The sequence below is a fragment of the Arachis hypogaea genome, chromosome 9 (genome assembly GCF_003086295.3).
Source record: "Arachis hypogaea cultivar Tifrunner chromosome 9, arahy.Tifrunner.gnm2.J5K5, whole genome shotgun sequence".
Classification (NCBI taxonomy): Eukaryota; Viridiplantae; Streptophyta; class Magnoliopsida; order Fabales; family Fabaceae; genus Arachis; species Arachis hypogaea.
In genome coordinates, this window is record NC_092044.1 from 28,783,479 (window position 1) to 28,795,586 (window position 12,108).

Here is a 12,108-nt window from a genome sequence, read left to right on the forward strand (position 1 = left end):
AAGTCACACAAGGCCCTCTTGAAGGTCATGGTGCCTATGGTACAAGGTATTGAAAACTTCTCAGGATCCTGTCTCTTTTGAGGCAGTTTCTGCCTAGACAAGTCATCCAGTTCTTTGGTGAGCAAAGGGGGTTCATCCTCCCAAGTCTCATTTCCAAATAACTTGTCATTTAGCTTCATGATTGCTCCAAGGTATTTAGCAACTTGCTCTTCAGTGACATACTCATCCTCTTCAGAGGAAGAATACTCATCAGAGCTCATGAATGACAGAAGTAAGTTCAATGGAATCTCTATGGTCTCATTTTGAGCCTCAGATTCCCATGGTTCCTCATTGGGGAACTCATTGGAGGCCAGTGGATGTCCATTGAGGTCTTCCTCAGTGGCGTTCACTGCCTCTCCTTCCTCCCAAAATTCGGCCATGTTGATGGCTTTGCACTCTCCTTTTGGATTTTCTTCTGTATTGCTTGGAAGAGTACTAGGAGGGAGTTCAGTAATTTTCTTGCTCAGCTGACCCACTTGTGCCTCCAAATTTCTAATGGAGGACCTTGTTTTAGTCATGAAACTTTGAGTGGTTTTGATTAGATCAGAGACCATGGTTGCTAAGTCAGAGTTATTCTGCTTAGAACTCTCTGTCTGTTGCTGAGAAGATGATGGAAAAGGTTTGCTATTGCTAAACCTGTTTCTTCCACCATTATTATTGTTGAAACCTTGTTGAGGTCTCTGTTGATCCTTCCATGAAAAATTTGGATGATTCCTCCATGAAGGATTATAGGTGTTTTCATAGGGTTCTCCCATGTAATTCACCTCTTCCATTGAAGGGTTCTCAGGATCATAAGCTTCTTCCTCAGATGAAGCTTCCTTAGTACTGCTTGGTGCATTTTGCATTCCAGACAGACTTTGAGAAATCATATTGACTTGTTGAGTCAATATTTTGTTCTGAGCCAATATGGCATTCAGAGTGTCAATCTCAAGAACTCCTTTCTTCTGACTAGTCCCATTGTTCACAGGATTCCTTTTAGAAGTGTACATGAATTGGTTATTTGCAACCATTTCAATCAGCTCTTGAGCTTCTGTAGGCGTCTTCTTTAGATGAAGAGATCCTCCAGCAGAGCTATCCAAAGACATTTTGGATAGTTCAGACAGACCATCATAGAAAATACCTATGATGCTCCATTCAGAAAGCATATCAGATGGACAGTTTCTGATTAATTGTTTGTATCTTTCCCAAGCTTCATAGAGGGATTCTCCTTCCTTCTGTCTGAAGGTTTGGACTTCCACTCTAAGCTTACTCAATTTTTGAGGTGGAAAGAACTTTGCCAAGAAGGCATTGACTAGCTTTTCCCAAGAGTCCAGGCTTTCTTTAGGTTGAGAGTCCAACCATGTCCTAGCTCTGTCTCTTACAGCAAAAGGGAATAGCATAAGTCTGTAGACCTCAGGGTCAACCCCATTAGTCTTGACAGTGTCACAGATTTGCAAGAATTCAGCTAAGAACTGATGAGGATCTTCCAATGAAAGTCCATGGAACTTGCAATTCTGTTGCATTAGAGAAACTAATTGAGGCTTAAGCTCAAAGTTGTTTGCTCCAATGGCAGGGATAGAGATGCTTCTCCCATAGAAGTCGGGAGTAGGTGCAGTAAAGTCACCCAGCACCTTCCTTGCATTGTTGGCATTGTTGTTTTCGGCTGCCATGAGTTCTTCTTCTTTGAAGAATTCGGTTAGGTCCTCTACAAAGAGTTGTGCCTTAGCTTCTCTTAGCTTTCGCTTCAAGGTCCTTTCAGGTTCAGGATCAGCCTCAACAAGAATGCTTTTGTCTCTGCTCCTGCTCATAAGAAAGAGAAGAGAACAAGAAAATATGGAATCCTCTATGTCACAGTATAGAGATTCCTTGAGGTGTCAGAGGAAACAAAAAATGGAAGGCAGAAGTAGAAAATTCGAACTTATCAAAGAAGATGGAGTTCGAATTTTGCATTAAGGAATAGTGTTAGTCCATAAATAGAAGGATGTGAGAAGAAGGGAGGCAATTTTCGAAAATTAAGTAAGAAATTTTGAAAACATTTTGAAAAACCTTAATTGATTTTCGAAAATAAAAGTGGGGAAGAAGTAAAGTGATTTTTGAACAAGATTTTGAAATTGGAAATCAAAAAGATTTGATTGAAAGTTATTTTGAAAAAGATGTGGTTAAGAAGATATGATTGGTTTTAAGAAGATGTGATTGAGAAGATATGATTTGAAAAACATTTTAAAAAGATTTGATTTTGAAAATTAATGACTTGGCTATCAAGAAAAGATATGACTCAAACATTAAACCTTTCTCAACAGAAAAGGCAACATACTTGATATGTTGAATCAAATCATTAATTGATAGCAAGTATCTTTGAAAATAGAAAGAAATTGATTTTGAAAAAGATTTCATTGAAAATATATGATTTGAAAAAGATTTGATTTTGAAAAACTTTGAAAACTTAGAAAAAAAATTGATTTGAAAACAAAATCTTCCCTCTTGTGCCATCCTGGCGTTAAACGCCCAGAATGGTGCACATTCTGGCGTTTAACGCCCAAAATACTACTCTTTTGGGCGTTAAACGCCCAACCAGGTACCCTGGCTGGCGTTTAAACGCCAGTCTGTCCTTCTTCACTGGGCGTTTTGAACGCCCAGCTTTTTCTGTGGGATTCCTCTGCAGTATGTTCTGAATCTTCAATTCTCTGTATTATTGACTTGAAAAGACACAAATTAAAAATATTTTTGGATTTTTAATAGTGAGGAATAATCAAAATGCAACTAAAATCAAATAACAATGCATGCAAGACACCAAACTTAGCAGTTTGTATACTACTGACACTAATGAGAATGCATATGAGACATATAAACACTCAAGTCAAGAGAATTAAAAGATCAGAGTAAGAAATCATCAAGAACAACTTGAAGATTAATGAAGACACATGCATGAGTGCAAGAAAAACATGCAATTGACACCAAACTTAAAATGAGACTCTAGATTCAAACATGCAATATTTTTGGATTTTATGATTTTGTAATTTTTTTTTGTGTTTTTCGAAAATAAGGTGGAAAAAGGTATCAAAATTCTTAATGAGAATTCCAGGAATCATGCAATGTTTAGTCTAAGACTCCAGTCCAGGAATTAGACATGGCTTCACAGCCAGCCAAGCTCTCAAAGAAAGCTTCGGTCCAAAACACTAGACATGGCCAATGGCCAGCCAAGCCTTAGCAGATCACTGCTCCAAAAGCAAGATTGATATAAATCAACAAGCTTTTGTGATGATAAGTTGAAACCTCGGTCCAATGAAATTAGACATGGCTTCACAGCCAGCCAGACTTCAACAAATCATCATGAAACACTAGAATTCATCTTCAAGAATTCTGAAAAAAAAATACCTAATCTAAGCAACAAGATGAACCGTCAGTTGTCCAAACTCAACAATCCCCGGCAACGGCACCAAAAACTTGGTGCACGAAATTGTGATCAATACTTTTCACAAATCAAATAATCCCCGGTAATGAATCCAAAAACATGGTGTTCAATACCATGGCATAAACACAACTTCGCACAACTAACCAGCAAGTGTACTGGGTCGTCCAAGTAATAAACCTTACGCGAGTAAGGGTCGATCCCACAGAGATTGTTGGTATGAAGCAAGCTATGGTCACCTTGTAAATCTCAGTCAGGCAAACTCAAATGGGTATGGTGATATACGAATAAAACATAAAGATAAAGATAGAGATACTTATGTAATTCATTGGTAGGAATTTCAGATAAGCGTATGAAGATGCTGTCCCTTCCATCTCTCTGCTTTCCTACTGTCTTCATCCAATCCTTCTTACTCCTTTCCATGGCAAGCCTATGCAAGGGTTTCACCGTTGTCAGTGGCTACCTCCCATCCTCTCAGTGGAAATGTTCAACGCACCCTGTCATGGCACGGCTATCCATCTGTCGGTTCTCGATCAGGCCGGAATAGAATCCAGTGATTCTTTTGCGTCTGTCACTAACGCCCCGCCTTCAGGAGTTTGAAGCACGTCATAGTCATTCAATCATTGAATCCTACTCAGAATACCACAGACAAGGTTAGACCTTCCGGATTCTCTTGAATGCCGCCATCAGTTCTAGCCTATACCACGAAGATTCTGATCTCACAGAATGGCTGGCTCGTTTGTCAGGTGAGCACTCGGTTGTCAGGCGATCAACCATGCATCGTGTATCAGGAATCCAAGAGATATTCACCCAATCGAAGGTAGAACGGAGGTGGTTGTCAGTCACACGTTCATAGGTGAGAATGATGATGAGTGTCACGGATCATCACATTCATCAAGTTGAAGAACAAGTGATATCTTAGAACAAGAACAAGCGGAATTGAATAGAAGAACAATAGTAATTGCATTAATACTCGAGGTACAGCAGAGCTCCACACCTTAATCTATGGTGTGTAGAAACTCCACCGTTGAAAATACATAAGAATAAGGTCTAGGCATGGCCGAATGGCCTGCCTCCCAATGAGGGTTCAATCATCAAAACATGATCAAAAGATCCAAAGATTGAAAGATCTCTAATACAATAGTAAAAGGTCCTACTTATAGAAAACTAGTAGCCTAGGGTGTACAGAGATGAGTAAATGACATAAAAATCCACTTTCGGACCCATTTGGTGTGTGCTTGGGCTGAGCATTGAAGCATTTTCGTGTAGAGACTCTTCTTGGAGTTTAACGCCAGCTTTTATGCCAGTTTGGGCGTTTAACTCCCATTTTGGTGCCAGTTCCGGCGTTTAACGCTGGGAATTCTGAGGGTGACTTTGAACGCCGGTTTGGGCCATCAAATCTTGGGCAAAGTATGGACTATCATATATTTCTGGAAAGCCCAGGATGTCTACTTTCCAACGCCGTTGAGAGCGCGCCAATTTGGTTTCTGTAGCTCCAGAAAATCCTCTTCGAGTGCAGGGAGGTCAGAATCCAACAGCATCTGCAGTCCTTTTTAGTCTCTGAATCAGATTTTTGCTCAGGTCCCTCAATTTCAGCCAGAAAATACCTGAAATCACAGAAAAACACACAAACTCATAGTAAAGTCCAGAAAAGTGAATTTTAACTAAAAACTAATAAAAATATACTAAAAACTAAGTAGATCATACTAAAAATATACTAAAAACAATGCCAAAAAGCGTACAAATTATCCGCTCATCATTTATTTTCAAGCATCCTTTGCTTTCTGTTTGAGTTTTTTGTGTTGATTCTTGGTTAAATTTTCGTTCCCTTCAAGTCTTTCTTTTTAAAAATTTTCAAAAATGGAATCTTTTTGTTTAAATCTTGTTTTTAATCTTTAAGTTTGGTGTCTTCTTGTTATTTTTCTTTTAATTTTCGAAAATTTGTATTTAGTTTTCTAAAATTTTTAAGTTTGGTGTCTTTTATGTGTTCTTGTGTTCTTTAAGTTTTTTAGTCTTGTTCTTCATGTTCTTGTTAGTCTTCAAAGTGTTCTTGAGTTTTCTTTGTGTTTGATCTTAAAATTTTTAAGTTTAGTGTTCCTTAGTGTTTCCTTCCAAAATTTTCGAATAAGGAGCATTAGATCTAAAAGTTTTAAGTTTTGTGTCTTTTACTTGTTTTTCTCTTTCATCATTAAATTAAAAAAATTGAAAAAATATCTTTTCTAACTTAATTTTAACCATAATTTTCGAAAATCTCATTAAAAATTCAGATTTTAATTTCAAAATTTTATCTTATCATATCTTAGTTGTCAATTTTAAAAAATCAAATCTTTTCAAAAATAAAAATCATATCTTTTTCAAAAATCATATCTTTTTAAAAATCATATCTTTTTAAAATCTTACCTTATCTTTCTTCAAAATTCAAAAATTTTATCTTATCTTTTTCAAATTTCAAATTTTAAAATTTAATCTTTTTCAAAATCAAAATCTTATCTTTTTTTTAAATCTTTTTCAAATCTTTTTAATTTCTTATCTTATCTTTTCTTATATTTTTAATTTCAAATTTAAATCTTTTCTTATCTTATCTCTTATCTCATTTTAAATTCAAATATTTTCTTAATTAATTAACTATCTTCTCTCTCTTCTTTTTCAAAACTACCTAACTAACTCCTCTCTCTCTCTCTCTCTCAATTTTTGAAAACTATTTCTTCTTCTCTCTCTTCCATTTTTAAAAATTTAACATTTGAATTTTAAATCTTTTTAAATTAATTAACTTTATTTTCGAAAACTAATTAATAAATAAAATAAAAAATTTTAATTATTATTTACTTTTTCTATTTATACTTCTTTTTCTATTCACTTCTATTTATTCGAACTATACTTCTCTCCCATCTTCCATCTTCCATCTTCACTTCTATTTCTCTCTTCTTTCTCTTCTTTCTCTTCTTTCTTCACATCTCACTGGAAGCTCTTTGATCCAAGTGGCACAAAAAGCTTTCCTTCTCCTTTTTCTTCTTTTCTTGTTTATGACCAGGAATAGGGATAAAAAATCACTCTTGACTCCTGATCCTGAACCTGAAAGGACTTTAAGGAAGAGCCTACAAAAAGCTAAAGCACAGCACTCCGGAAGAGACCTTTCAAAAAACTTTGAACAAGAAGAAGGAGATATGGTCGAACCTCAAGAGGTGCCAAGAAAGGTCCTTGGTGGCTTCACCATGCCTACCTCTCACTTTTATGGTAGAAGCATCTCTGTAGCTGCCATTGGAGCTAATAATTTTGAACTTAAGCCTCAGTTAGTCTCTATTCTACAACAGAATTGCAAGTTCCATAGACTTCCAATGGAATATCCACATCAATTTCTAGCTAAGTTCTTGCTAATCTGTGATATTGTAAAGACTAATGGAGTTAATCATGAAGTCTACAAGCTTATGCTTTTTCCCTTTGCTGTAAGAGATAGAGCTAAGACATGTTTAGATTCCCAACCAAAAGAGAGTCTGAACTCTTGGAAAAAGTTGGTTAATACTTTTCTTGCTAAATTCTTTCCTCCTCAAAGGATGAGCAAAATTAGAGTGGATATTCAAACCTTCAAACAAAAAGAAGGTTGGTCCATTATATGCATGTTCTATGATGGTCTATCTGAATCCCTCTATGAAGCTTGGGAAAGATACAAGCAACTGGTCAGGAGATGTCCTCCTGACATGCTTTCGGAATGGTCCATTATATGCATGTTCTATGATGGTCTATCTGAATTGTCCAAAATCTCATTAGATAGCTCTGCAGGTGGATCACTCTACTTGAAGAAGACGTCTACAAAAGCTAGAGAACTCATTGAGATGGTTGAAAATAACCAATCATGTAAACTTCTAAAAGAAACTCTGTAAGTAATGCAGTCTCTCAGAAAAAAGGCATTCTTCAAATTGATACTCTAGATGCCATACTGGCACAAAATAAGATCTTGACCCAACAGGTCAATATGATCTCCCAGCATCTGACTGGAATGCACACTGCAGCTGGCAGTACTCAATGGTGGTACAAATCCCCACACCTTCATACTGTTATACCAGCAAGTACACTGGGTCATCCAAGTAATACTTGAGTGAGTCAGGGTCGATCCCACGGAGATTATGGTTTGAAGCAATCTATGGTTATCCTGCAGGTCTTAGTCAGGCAGATTAGAAGGATTTAACGTGTTTTAATATTGTATAAATTACTTTTTATATCAAATAGAGTCAGTAATGGAAATAGAGAAAAAGAGTAATTAGAACTCAGAAGTTGTGTAAACTATGAAAAGAGAATAGTTAAGGGTTGGAGTTGCTTATTCTTTCTGAATTAATTCTGGTAGTACAATCTTCTCTGCTTGTGAGTGATCTCTTCTATGGAAGCATGTATGTTATCAACGCCATGGGCCGTGGTCATTGATCTCCTCTGCTAAAGATTGAACGCCATTGGCCGTGGTCATCCAATCTGACGAAGGGTGAAGCGCTAGCAAGTCATTCTCCAGGCGATCCTACTCAACGCGCCACACATAAGGTCGAATCTTCCGGATTAAAGAATGCTGCTTCTTTGGATTCTAGCCTATACCACGGAGACCCTAATCTCCCCAGAAATCGGTAGAACTGGTGTCTCGAGAAGTCCCCAATGAAGTCGTAGATTAACCGTCTGAGAGATGTATAAATATAGTTGTTGGCTCGTACTTTCTAGTCACGTATTCACACGAACCCAAGTAGACACGGGTATTTGTCAGGCACGTTCGTCTTAGTGTAATTAACAGAGCTGATTATTCGATCATCCTATTCACCATGTTGAAGAGCGGATATACATCTTATAAATAGGTCAAACACGGATCGGAGAAGAAATAGTAATACTTTTATTAATTCATAGGACTCAGCAGGGCTCCTCCCCTCAACCTAGAAGGTTTAGAAACTCATACTGATGAGAAAATACAAAGTAAAATGTGTATGATGGTAAAAGTGATGTAAAAGTTCTCGAATAACATGAATAAAATCCCTTAAATACTAAACAATTACTAGTAAGGGTAAAACAGTCTTTTTAGTGCTAAAATATAATTTTGAGGCCCACTTGGTGAATATTAGGGCTGAGTTTTGATGAGATCTGTTCTGAGGGTTACCTGAAACTGTAGGTCGATCTCGGTTGAGATCTTCACTGTAGGTCGGAGCTGACGTGTCCGGCAAATGTATAGCGACCAGAGCTGGTGTGTCCGACTTGTGGGAATGAGAGTGCTGCTGATCCTTCATCCCCGGAGGGTGGGGGTACCTGCAAGGGACTCCGATGCTTAAGTTAGCAAAGGTATTAAGCAGGTATTGAGTAGAATCAGAGTATGAGTTATACCTGGGTGCTCCAGTGTATTTATAATGGTGAGATGTGGCCTTCTGTGGATAAGATAAGTTAGTTATCTTATCTTATCTTTATCTTATCTTTAGATGAAGTCATCTTATCTTTAAGCGAACTGCCCTTCTCTCTGTAGGCTTGGGCTGCCTTGGGATTTGGGGCGTGTTCCTCTATTTGGGCCCTTCTTTGGGCTTTCCTGGGGAATTGACCGAGCTCTTTGGAAAGAAGTCGGGTTGTCCTGACCTGAAGAGGTCGATCGCTTTGTCTGTCGAACATCCCGGGTCGGTCATCTTGACCCAGGGTATGAACAGTGCCCCTGCTTGAGCTCGGTCTTCTTTTTTGAGGTCGAGTCTTTGACTTCGGTCCTACTTTGGTGAAGCCGAACTCAAGCATTTTGTCAATTTCTTTATAGCAGTCTTTTGAATGTAGAACGTTTCCTCTAAAAGGCGCGCGCTTTTATATCGGCATTTTGGGAATGTGCGAGGGTTTAATGCCTTCTTTAATTTTAGCATTAATTGCCCCGTTTCCCTTTGGCTCTTTATTTCAATTTTGAAAACCTAGAAACGGTTTCTCTCTTTTTGCCCTTTTCGTAACTTCTTTTCTCCGCTCTCTCCACTTTCTGTTTTTTGTTTGCGCTTCTGCTTTCTTTATGTTGCAGCGTCATTTGGCATTTCTGGAGCCTGGAATCTTGCGTTTCTTCCTGCGACATTGCTCTTGTTCGTGTTCTTTGTGAGAAGGCGTTCCCAAATTTCGTCTTTCATCTTCAGTTTCTTTGAAGCTCGCTGCTCTTTCCAGGTTGGTACTAGCTCTCTTGCTTCTTTCGTAGCTTCGTCTTTAGTTTTTTGGTGAAGTTTTGATTTTGCATGTTTGAAAGTTTGAATCTTTTCGTGGTCTTATATTTTCTTGTTGCTGTAACATGCTTTTCCTATCTTTCTCTTATGGATTTTCTTGGAATTTCTATCGAGGCCTTCTAGGGTTTTACTTGTTGCTTCTGGTTGTTTCCTGTCTGATACTGATAGAAAATCTGCATCAGTTCCTCACTTTTGGAGATTGCTTTTTGTCTGATCTTGAAAAAGGTTGCATCTTTAATGGTCTCTGCTTGGCGTGCTTGATGTTTGGGAATGCTTTTTGCTTGGTAGACTGTAATGACTTTTGTGTTTTTCTTTGATAAAAAATGTTTGCTGTTTTTATTTCTTTCTGAGAAATGCTGGGGTGCAAGCTGTAGATCTTGCCTGGAAACCTTGCTTTGTTACTGCCTCCAAAGGATGCCCCAGGACTTTGGTTTGAGTCTTGGGGTTTTCCTTTTCTTGTTTCTTCGCCTGTATCATATTGACCGAGTTATTTTCTCCCTTTGCCGGGATGTTTTTAGTAACCCCATCTCCTTTTCTTACTTGTAGGATTAGTTGGCCTCATGTCTTCTCGCAATAACGTTGTAGAGATGTCTTCCCGAGTTCCCGAGGGGATGTCCGATTGGCTGGACTCCCTTGTTTTGTTGTGTATTTCTGTTGTGGATGCTGAATTTTACACAGAGCTGAGGAAGCGCCATAGGATTTGTGGTAATAATGCTCGTGAGGAGGATTACGAGCTTGTTGCTCCTGATTCTGATGAGAGAGTTTGTTTTCCGACTTCCATTGAGAGGGAGCATCCCTTCTTCTATGCCTATGAATACTTCTTCAGCCAGTTGAACGTTACTTTTCCTTTTACTGCTTTTGAGACCGATGGTGCGCGGAATTGTGAGCGAAGGGGGTTCATCCTGTCTCTTTTGAGGTAATCTCTGCCTAGTCAAGTCATCCAGTTCTTTGGTGAGCAAAGGGGGTTCATCCTCCCAAGTCTCATTTCCAAATAACTTGTCATTTAGCTTCATGATTGCTCCAAGGTACTTAGCAACTTGCTATTCAGTGATATCTTCATCCTCTTCAGAGGAAGAATACTCATCAGAGCTTATGAATGGCAGAAGTAAATTCAATGGAATCTCTAAGGTCTCTGTGTGAGCCTCAGAGTCCCATGGTTCTTCATTAGGGAACTCATTGGAGGCTAGTGGACGTCCATTGAGGTCTTCCTCATTGGTGATCACTACCTCTTCCTCCTCTCCAAATTCGGCCATGTTGATGGCCTTGCACTCTCCTTTTGGATTCTCTTCTGTATTGCTTGGAAGAGTACTAGGAGGGAGTTCAGTAACTTTCTTACTCAGCTGACCCAATTGTGCCTCCAAATTTCTAATGGAGGACCTTGTTTCAGTCATGAAACTTTGAGTTGTTTTGATTAGATCAGAGACCATGGTTGCTAAGTTAGAGTGGCTCTGCTTAGAATTCTCTGTCTGTTACTGAGAAGATGATGGAAAAGGCTTGCCACTGCCAAACCTGTTTCTTCCACCATTATTGTTGTTGAAACCTTGTTGAGGTCTCTGTTGATCCTTCCATGAGAGATTCAGATGATTTCTCCATGAAGGGTTATAGGTGTTTCCATAGGGTTCTCCCATGTAATTCACCTCTTCCATTGATGGGTTCTTAGGATCATAAGCTTCTTCTTCAGATGAAGCGTCCTTAGTACTGCCTGGTGCAGCTTGCATTCTAGACAGACTTTGAGAAATCATATTGACTTGCTGAGTCAATATTTTGTTCTGAGCCAATATGGCATTGAGAGTATCAATCTCAAGAACTCCTTTCTTCTAATTCGTCCCATTGTTCATAGGATTCCTTTCAGAAGTGTACATTAATTGGTTATTTGCAACCATTTCAATGAGTTATTGAGCTTCTGCAGGCGTCTTCTTCAGATGAAGAGATCCTCCAGCAGAGCTATCCAATGACATCTAGGACAGTTCAGGCAGACCATCATAGAAGATACCTATGATGCTCCATTCAGAAAGCATGTCAGAAGGACACTTTCTGATCAATTGTTTGTATCTTTCCCAAGCTTCATAGAGGGATTCACCTTCCTTCTGTCTGAAGGTTTGGACTTCCACTCTAAGCTTACTCAATTTTTGAGGTGGAAAGAACTTTGCCAAGAAGGCATTGACTAGCTTTTCCTAAGAGTTCAGGCTTTCTTTAGGTTGTGAGTCCAACCATATCCTATCTCTGTCTCTTACAACAAAAGGGAATAGCATAAGTCTATAGACCTCAGGGTCAACCCCATTGGTCTTGACAGTGTCACAGATTTGCAAGAATTCAGCTAAAAACTGATGAGGATCTTTCAATGGAAGTCCATGGAACTTGTAATTCTGTTGCATTAGAGAAACTAATTGAGGCTTAAGCTCAAAGTTGTTTGCTCCAATGGCAGGGATAGAGATGCTTCTCCCATAGAAGTTGGGAGTAGGTGCAATAAAGTCACCCAGCACC

The 12,108-nt window shown here is 38.6% G+C and overlaps 2 non-coding genes across 2 annotated transcripts; both read left to right on the plus strand.

The window, feature by feature from the left end:
* The first annotated feature begins 1,178 nt into the window (after positions 1-1,178).
* Positions 1,179-1,286, plus strand: LOC112713158 (small nucleolar RNA R71). Its single transcript, XR_003158133.1, has one exon. It is a non-coding gene; the product is annotated as a small nucleolar RNA R71 (small nucleolar RNA).
* Positions 1,287-11,636: 10,350 nt separating this feature from the next.
* LOC112713184 (small nucleolar RNA R71) lies at positions 11,637-11,744 on the plus strand. Its single transcript, XR_003158158.1, has one exon. It is a non-coding gene; the product is annotated as a small nucleolar RNA R71 (small nucleolar RNA).
* The last annotated feature ends 364 nt before the right edge of the window (positions 11,745-12,108 follow it).